We start from the raw sequence: 10,000 nt of genomic DNA, 5'->3' as shown, positions 1-10,000 counted from the left end.
ATACTCATTGTAATTAAATCTATGCTTATTAAATGTATGGCAGTGGCCAGGTTACATCAAAGATTAAAAGACTTAATAGTTGGAATACCAGATAAGTAAATATGTCAGTTATCCAGCGTAACAGCTAATTTGCACATCGTATCGTCACTGATTTTGTCTGCTGAAAAATAACACTGATAGAAATTTAGCCTAGTTAGCATTACATGGAGATGTGTGCATTCACATTTAGCATACAGCATTGTAAAGTTACATAAGGTCCCTACTGAATGCTAAAATTGCAAACAAAATCAAAAGCTCTCTGGGTGACAGCTCCTTATAGAGTGGAATGCAGATCAGGTGACTGAAGTTAAATCAAACTTCACGTCATTGAGACGGCTTTATCATGCAATACCAAAATAAAAATAAAGAAACAATCTATTTTTACAAGTAAACCAAAACAAATGAATGTGGCTAAATATTACTGTCACTATCATACAAGTATCCTTGACCAGGGTTCGATTCCTTGCCGGTCAGATGCTATTGTCTTTGAGTGGTTTTGCCTTGGGACTCTGATCCCGAGGTCGGTAAGATAATTCAGACATTAAATTACTAAAATATATGACATATATGAATATATATTGCATATAGCCTCTGTTTACATCTATTTTCTTTCTCTCTCACAAAATTGTTCATATTTAGAAAAATGTGCAATGGACATCAGAAAAAAAGCTATCATAAAAAGTTGACATTGATATCTAAGCAGTAATAACTCTAATATGACCTTAAACTAAACTGATTTAAGGTAAAGAAATAGTTCATATAGAAAGTTCCTAACATACCACATCCAAAATAAAAAAATAACTTGGGGAAGAATCACTATTAAGTAACTATGGTATTACTAAAAACAAAACTAATACGACTGCTACTACAACTACTGTTGCTAATAATAATAATAATACCTTTGTCATTGACTAATAAATCTCAGGCATGTGTGATAAAAAAAACCTGACTCATCCGGCATAGACAAGACAGATTGAAAAAAAAAATATATATCTGGTTATCGGTTAATTTGTTGTCATTCATTTTTCAATCTGGAAATAAATAAGTTTGATTAAAACCCTGATTGAATAATGGAAGATAAGAAAAAAATACTATAACTATATATATTACAAATGCACATTCATCTACGTAAAAATTATTTCTTCATAAGATTCTTTTAGATTTGCCGTTTACATCAACATAAATACAAATAGCACAACTAATATAAAAGCATTTACACATGCATGCATACATATATATCAACGCGCACATGTACACACACATACCATACTGTATGTGCCTGTATGAAATGCAAATCCCCTTTGATTACGAGGAAGGTAATTTCTAAGAGTTAACTGAAACTATATATAACTCAAATCGATTAAAACTTTCGTGTGAAAATAATGATAAGTATGTATTTATCTCGAAAAAAAGTATACATTATTGTTCATAAATTCTAATTCATTTCCGTACTTAGTTAATCTAAAACGGCCTAATTCCTATAGAGAGAGAGAGAGAGAGAGAGAGAGAGAGAGAGAGAGAGAGAGAGAGAGAGAGAGAGAGAGAGAGAGAGAGAGAGTATTTATGCTCGAAATAGCAAATTTTCCTAAATGATTTCTTTACCAGAACGCATCCAATGCTTTCCCATGACATTCCTTAATAAATCATTACGGCACCAGGACTTCAAGATGTTAGAACTGTACAATAATCTTACGTTTATGTACTTTTCCATAAAACTTAGCTTGAAATTTGGAGAGGCGTCATTTTTCTTTCTTTATTACACTAGTCGCTTTGAGTTATATGGGAATTAATTCAAGATCTATTAGCACAACCTTTCTAAGCATTGCTTGCAAAGCCAATCTAATACATGCAATGACAGTTTCAATTCCTTGCCATAACTACTTACATGCGATAGTAGCGTAGTCTGGAAAGGCACGTGCTGAATCCAACACGTGCACACCTGGGAACCAATCAGGATTTACTCTTCTCTTCTAAGGTAACAGTCGAACGTCTTCCAAGCCATTTTGCATCTAGCTCAAATCAAAGTTTTGCTGGAAGGTCACACTTCCAGGTCCCGGGTCACTTCACGATATCTTGGTAACAAATGTCTTTGGGGAATTTTCTAGGTTTTTAAGTAGTTTACTTAGTCAAGTCTTTCTCTATTATGGTAAGATAAATATTTCATGCAATGTCTTGATAACGCAAGTTTATCCATTACTAAAGAGTACCTAGAGATTATCAGAGCTTGAGTCAGGTAGCGTAGCTTATTTCTCACACAAGAAATCAAATACTTTATGTGTAAATTCTTGAAACAAGATTTCAGTGACGCAAGTGTGCCGGGAGAGAGACTGGGGAAGAGCTCCGTCGCCCTTGCTACATACAGCAGCAGTGATACATTTGAGAATTTGGCCACAAAGCCTCACTCACGCAAACTTTGCTTGTCCGGGAAAAACTATCGTACGGCGCCGCACCCGTTAAGGCTTGTCTCCTCCTTTCTTCGGTAAGATTTCGTGAGCATTTTACTTAATCTTATTCAAGTACATTTAATAAATATTAACTCCTATTTCACATCCCATGAATAGTAATGATAGTGGAATGTGTGTTCATTCATTTCTTAGAATTTCTTGTTAGTCAATTGAAATGTCCAAACGATTTTTCGTGCTCCTGGGCAACGCGATCATATCATTTTCGAATAGTGTATGGTGTATATGTTTATATTAATACTATGATATATATATATATATATATATATATATATATATATATATATATATATATATATATATATATATATATATATATATATATATATATATATATATATATGCACACACACACACACACAGTATATGTGTTTGTTTTTTCTTCTTGCGACCGTGTGACGCAGTCTACGGGTAATAAACTCAACGTTTAACTATTACAATAGTATATGAAACGAGAACATAAAGGGAAACTTAATGTGCTTGATACATTAAAAGTATGATGCAGCTATTAAGCCAATTGAATATCAGAGTCCTCTTTAAATTAGGTACGGTGATGTTCACAAACATTTATATACAAGTATATACATATATTGCAAATATATCTATAAATAAACACACACACACTAATATATATATATATATATATATATATATATATATATATATATATATATATATATATATATATATATATATATATATATATATATGTGTGTGTGTGTGTGTGTGTGTGTGCATATATATATTGTGTGTGTGTTTGTGTGTGTATGTGTATGTATATATGTGCGTGTTACAATGTAAATGATAAGTGTAAATGTCGCTCATTACGGTCTTATTCTATAGATTCTACATATCATTAGCATTGAAATGTCAGTTATATTGACCTAGACATCAATGTCAAAATTTAAAGACGGGAATTTACTCCTTTACTTAATTTTAGTTTATTTGTGTTTATTTGATGATAATTCATCTGTAATCATGTTTACTTACACTATTTTTAGGTGCTCTTGTTTCTCTGTTTCTCTCACTCTGGACCATTGTTCAGTGAACCCCTTTCTACGCAACTTGATGATCCTTTCATGGGCAGCAGCACATTTTCCCAGTGATTGTAAATTCCTAGTTTGTCGTAAGTTCGATTCTTGGTGGCTCCATCAAGCTTTTCATTCGCTTCAACAACTTAGCATCACTGGCCAGATGCACTTTGTAAGCGAAGGTGCTGTCACATGGATGGGTCAATCTGCAATGGTCAATCAATCAAGTAGAAATTGTGAAGTTAGTAGGTTGGCCAGGGAATCAGCCATCCGGTGAGATACTATCGCTAGAAAGTTATTGGGTCCTTTGACTGGCAAGGAGGGACTAAATTGGATCCCTACCTCTGGTCATGGCTCCTTTTTTCCTTTGCATGCACGTACACCGAATAGTCTAGACTATTCTTTATACAATCTCCTTCGTCATCATACACCTGAGATTACTAAACAATTCTCTAGGGGTTAACAACCGCAACGTAATTGTTTAGTGGCCACTTTCGTGTCGGTAAGGGTAGAAGAGACTTTGGTTATGGTATGCAACACTTCTAGGAGAAGGAAACTCCAAAATCTAACCACGTTTCTCTAGTTTTGGGTAGTGCCATAGCCTCTGTACCATGGTCTTTAATTGGCTTTAGGTAAACCTCTCTTGCTTGAGGATATACTCGGGCACACTATTCTATCTTATTTCTCTTCCTCTTGCTTTTGTTAAGTTTTCATATTCTATATATGTAAGATTTATATTAATGTTGTTACTGTTTTGTAGATATTTATTTTGATTGTTCATTACTTCTCTTGCAGTTTATTTATTTCCTTATTTCCTTTCTTCACTGGGCTATTTTTCCTGTTAAAGCCCTTGTGCATATAGCATCCTGCTTTTCCTACTAGGGTTGTAGCTTAACTTATAATAATAATAATAATAATAATAATAATAATAAAAACTGTGTATCATTTATTGTAAACAACCTCCTTCGCGACTTTTAGGGAAAAAAACGAGAAAAGACTCTGGTATTATTAATCTAATTCTACCCTGCATGTTTATATGACTTGATATATATCTTAAACCATTTATCATAAAGTTGGGAGCTTCGATATTCAATGGTTTAGACCATGCATACTCCTTTCTAAGTTGTTCCTTTTTCCTGATTGTCGAAATAGGTCATATTTGAAGGTGAAAGGGTAATTGAAATTTCCTCAACACTAACTAATACATTCATTTTAGGAGACCAATGATGAAAATTGTAATATGGGGAAGTTCTCCTGTAATTCGTGGCGAAAAAAATATTTCTATTATGAAATTTAGGTATAATAAACGAAATGCTTTTCTGAGGGATTTATATTGTGGGCAAGTGATAAAGTCAGTAAGGGGTCCCTTATTCGTGATGTAATAATAAGAACAATAATGAAAAGAAGAAACTAAAGATAAAGAAAGAGAAGAAGAAACTTTAGGAAAAATAATAAAAGAATAACAATAACAGTACAAATAAAAAAAAAATATTAATAATAACAAATCTACAGAGCATTTTAGTTCCCAAATTTTACCTTCAGAATGTTAGTAATTATTCAAATATATTTACCGAACTAAAACCTCCCGACAGAAGAGAACTTTAAATGAACCCGATATATACATTGATGAAAAATGAAATCAATCAATTCTAAAAACTATGCAGGACTTAGATATACTTTTTTCTTGTAATAAAATTCGATATCGCTTCATGTACAGCAGTACTGTACTATGTAATTTCCGTTCGCCGACCAAAGAGTAACTGATTAAGAAACCATATCAACAAACTTCTCATAGTTACTCAGGTTCAAGTTTCTAAGAAAAATAAGATGAACAATAAAATCGAAAACAATAGAATTATAATCTTGCCTGGAATGTCGATAAATCCTGGTAGTGATAATCATGATTTCAGAGCTTACTGTACGTACGATTCCTGAACCGACTTTTGCTTGAACCTAGGGTGCAACCTCGTATTCTTTTATTCCTTAATCTGGCTGAGCTTGTTTTTTTTCATATAGGTAGGTCAATAAGCGAATGATAGAACATACGATCCCCCGTTATATATATATATATATATATATATATATATATATATATGTATATATATATATATATATATATATATATATATATATTTATATATACATATGCATATGTATATATATATATATATATATATATATATATATATATATATATATATATATATATATATATATAAGTATATATATTTATATATATTTATATATATATATATATATATATATATATATATATATATATATATATATATATATATATGTATATGAGGCTTTTTCGTTAGTAGGCGTTAATATATATATATATATATATATATATATATATATATATATATATATATATATATATATATATATATATATTTATATATATATACATATATATATACATATATATATATATATATATATATATATATATATATATACATATATATATACATATATATATATATATATATATATATATATATATATATATATATATATTTAAACATATATGTGTATATATATATATATATATATATATATATACATATATGTATATGTATATATACAGTGTATATGTAAATTTATATATATATATATGGATTTATTTATTTATATATATACATATATATATACAATATATTTATACATATATATATATATATATATATATATATATATATATATATATATATATATATATATGTATGTATATATATATATACACTATATATATGCATGTGTGAGAATGTGGATGTATTCGCTTTTGAACCTGTCTAACTGTGTGTATGTTATACACTGCATAGGGTAGTAGTGGTCGCTGCTGTCTTGTAATGTTACGCTCACCAACATATTTAATGGAATTCCTAATAGAGAGTCAATCAAAGTAATTTTTTTCTAAAATGAAGTTTTTAGACTATAAGGTTGAGGCTTCTTGAATTTTTTGCATGAATTCTTCATTACTTCAATTGTCTGTCTCGGGAGATGTTGAAAATGCGTGATATTTTTTAAGAGCCTTTTCCCTGGCCTCAATTTATCCGTGTACTTTATCAGATCCCACATCTTCCGCCACCCACGGACTGTGTTGAAATATCTTGTTGTTAGTTTAGCTTGATTGTTTATTAAATCAGTACCACAAAAAGCAGAAAATTACAGCCATTTTATTTGTTATGACTCTTCAGCATATATAGATTTTTGTCGATATCGTCTTTGTTATCGATGGTAAATAAAACAATACCCAAATATTCTGTAAAAAGGTAAAAGCGTTGTGTTACATGTCAATGGCCTTTTACTGACCTTTCGTATGATATTGAAAATTCGATTGAAATTCATTTATTTTTTTAGTTATGTATTCAGGTGACTTTATACATACTGCATTAATTTTTTGCCCCATTGGAGTATGAGTTTACATTTAGAACCGCATCTGCGCATTGTCAAAAGTTTTCAATAATCAGCGAGAATGAAGCTGCACTTTTATATTCATGTGGAATTAAGCAAAAAACATCATCAGTTTTGTAAGATTTTATTCAAACATGAGAAACCGTCTTTCGTTTTAAAATATTCAGCAGCTGTAAAAAGGGGGAAAAAAATGGTAATATTAAAAGGCTGTGATGGATTTCTTGGATTGATGTTTTCCTATTAATGAAATCTGCATTTATAGGTGTATAGTTTATTTGATAATTTTTCAAATAATTCCACACCATGGTGTTTTCGATTAACGATATAATAATTAATTCTTTTTATTACCTTGTTTGTGCGAAATCCCTTAAGACCATAAAATACAGATTGATCAACTGCTTGTTCATTGATGTTTCTAGGCGGGATTTCGCTTTCACCTATTCTTCTTATGGAAAATTGTTCAGTGTTTATGTATAATTGAATTTTAATGTATATATCTGTATTGAACAAATATCCAAATCCTCTGATAATATCAAATATTTTCTAATGTCCACAGACATTTTTTCCTTTTCAACGCATCACGGGAAAAGTTCTTCATTAGGATGCAATGAAGATCACAGGCAGCTGGAAATAAATAATTCTTTTATATATTAGAAAATAATATTGCTTTCCTTCATTGTACCTAATGTAATTCTACGTGCTATTTTGAAATGAATGATGTTATCATCAAAAAGGAGTAGACTTCTTTTCTTAATTGTTTAGAAAGGAGCAGTGTTCGTACTTAGATATAAAGAAATATTGATACCCTTTATTAGTATATGAACAAAGCTTCCAAAGTTATCACCCACAACGACATAATGATTAAGCCCAACGAACGTTGATGAGGTGAGTGACCCAACACTGATATCATCGATTGCCTTAGCGTGTCACATTCATTTCCTTGGAAGATTTAAGATTTCATTCTTTTATTAAGAGATATACATTTACAATTCTAACAATTTATAATACTGTATATATATCATAATATGTTTCCATGAATAAATTTTGTAATTCATATATATTCCCAATTGCACCATTTACTATTCATCTAAATATGTTTTTAAATAACAAACATATCGACTCATTAATACTTCTTGAACGGAATATTTAGATCCTATTTTATCTAGATTAAAAGTATTTACCATTCTACTTTTTATCCATGTAAGTAATTGCGGGTCAGTACTTAAAAATCATAGGTACCTTCCCATTCATATCCCAGCAATAAAATCTTCTTTTATGACGGTTATCGGTCATAGAAAAGGAGTACGCGGAGCTATAAGCAGGTGAGAAATAATCGCATTACTAAAAGAAATTCATCATTGTCATTTGAGAAAAATTTAAATCCTTCAGTGAGTTTTTTTATCAAAAGATCATCATACTAAATGGCAAACTTACATTATCAACTCGTGAAACTAAAGTCTCTTTTAGAGAATCATCAAAGTGATCTAGTTATATCAGTGAAATCAAGAAGCCCTGACAGGTGGTGTAACTAATTCTAACGACGTGCCATGAGCGATCAGCTTCAGGTGGGCAGGAAATGTGATAGGTCCTTAAAATTGCAATACAGTGTTGTCGAGTCAGTCAATCGCAGATTTTGTGAAAATGTCATTTACAGAACGCAACGGAAATTGTCCCTAGAAAAGTCAAGTTAGGAACTACTACAAATAACTGTTTATGATGTTAGTGTTGCCTGCTCTTGCATAAATGAGAATCAAACCTCAAAATAGGTTTGAAAAGTATAATTTCTGTAACTTCCTCTTGAATATAAATCCAGGCAGCGCAAAGCCTGATTTGCTCTGATAAATAAAGAAGACTTATTTAGGGTTGCAGTAGCATGAAGTACCTATATATGGGTACTCTACGGTAGCCTAGTGAAAACATCCCCGTTTCACATTCTGTGTGTCAAATGTTCGGGATGATAGTTTTCATTAGTGTCCACAATCTTATGCAGTGATCATTTTGAACTAGGAATGGTTGGCAAGGATGAGACTACAAGATGAGAGTCACCAGCAGTTAATGCTGTTTCTTCAGGATCCTAACTTTGGTGGGGAGAGATCATAGGAGAAGATCATATATATCTATAGTCGATCTCGAGGACATTTTACAACAGCTGCAATAACATGTCTTTTGATTCTGTCGCAAACAAGTGACCTTCAAGTGTGGTGTAATATGTACCTTGAGTTTGTGGCTCATGCATGACCTTGACTCTGTGTGCGTATCGTGGACCCCATGTGGTGACCTAGCATATTTGCATAACCCTATTTTTTGAGATTTCACTGGCAATTTCAACTTTCCCCGAGAGTTAGAGATAAGCAGCGCCAGATGGTTATATGCATCGGTGAAGGTAAGAAGCGTCAAACTAAGCTCCAGATATTCTCAGGGTTACAGCCCCTCAACTTTTACGTTTTGATATATAACTAAAAGTAATATTGATAAAAGTTATTGAAAATTTCAGTGAACATCTGCGATTAGTGCTGCTATGCAGTGATCTTGTTATCTTGAGGCTGTGTGACCACGTTACATAATTTGAGGGTCTTACATTAATTTCTGAGTAGGTTAAAGGGGAAATACCCTATGTCAAATTGCCTCTTGGAAGAAATTCCATCTGTTTTTGATACCTTTTAATTGCTATTATTTACTTTTCTTTACCTGTTTTGTATTAAAGGGTGGTAAATGCAAGAGATACAGTATCTTAATTTTTAGCTGTTTTTTGTCGCATATTTTTGAAGTACTGCTTTTTTTTTTTTTTTTTTTTTTTTTTTGCAAAATTACTGTAGTTTTTTCAACCACGTCACAGATTTGTTTTTTTTTTAGCCTAGGAAATGGAAAATTGTCCTAGATGTTCCCATATTTTCCAACTTCATCATCAACATCATCTTAAGAACTCAGCACAAATGTACACAATTATACAGGCTGTTTTGTTAATGTATGCATATTTATCAAGTTATCTTTTTTTTATAAATATTTACAATAAATAGCAAATATTATTTTTTTTTCCTTTATTCG

At 31.1% G+C, this 10,000-nt stretch overlaps 1 protein-coding gene across 1 annotated transcript in view; it reads right to left on the bottom strand.

Annotated features, from left to right (window-relative positions):
- The window catches only part of LOC137653196 (doublesex- and mab-3-related transcription factor 2-like), a 30,078-nt gene extending 27,679 nt beyond the window's left edge, over positions 1 to 2,399 (bottom strand). Inside the window, exon 1 of the mRNA XM_068386576.1 lies at positions 1,925 to 2,399. The gene's annotated coding sequence lies outside the window, so the exon portion shown is untranslated. The remainder of the gene's footprint in view (positions 1 to 1,924) is intronic.
- Positions 2,400 to 10,000: the final 7,601 nt, after the last annotated feature.

Source organism: Palaemon carinicauda, chromosome 14 (genome assembly GCF_036898095.1).
Source record: "Palaemon carinicauda isolate YSFRI2023 chromosome 14, ASM3689809v2, whole genome shotgun sequence".
Classification (NCBI taxonomy): Eukaryota; Metazoa; Arthropoda; class Malacostraca; order Decapoda; family Palaemonidae; genus Palaemon; species Palaemon carinicauda.
This window is presented reverse-complemented; position numbering and strand designations above follow the sequence as displayed.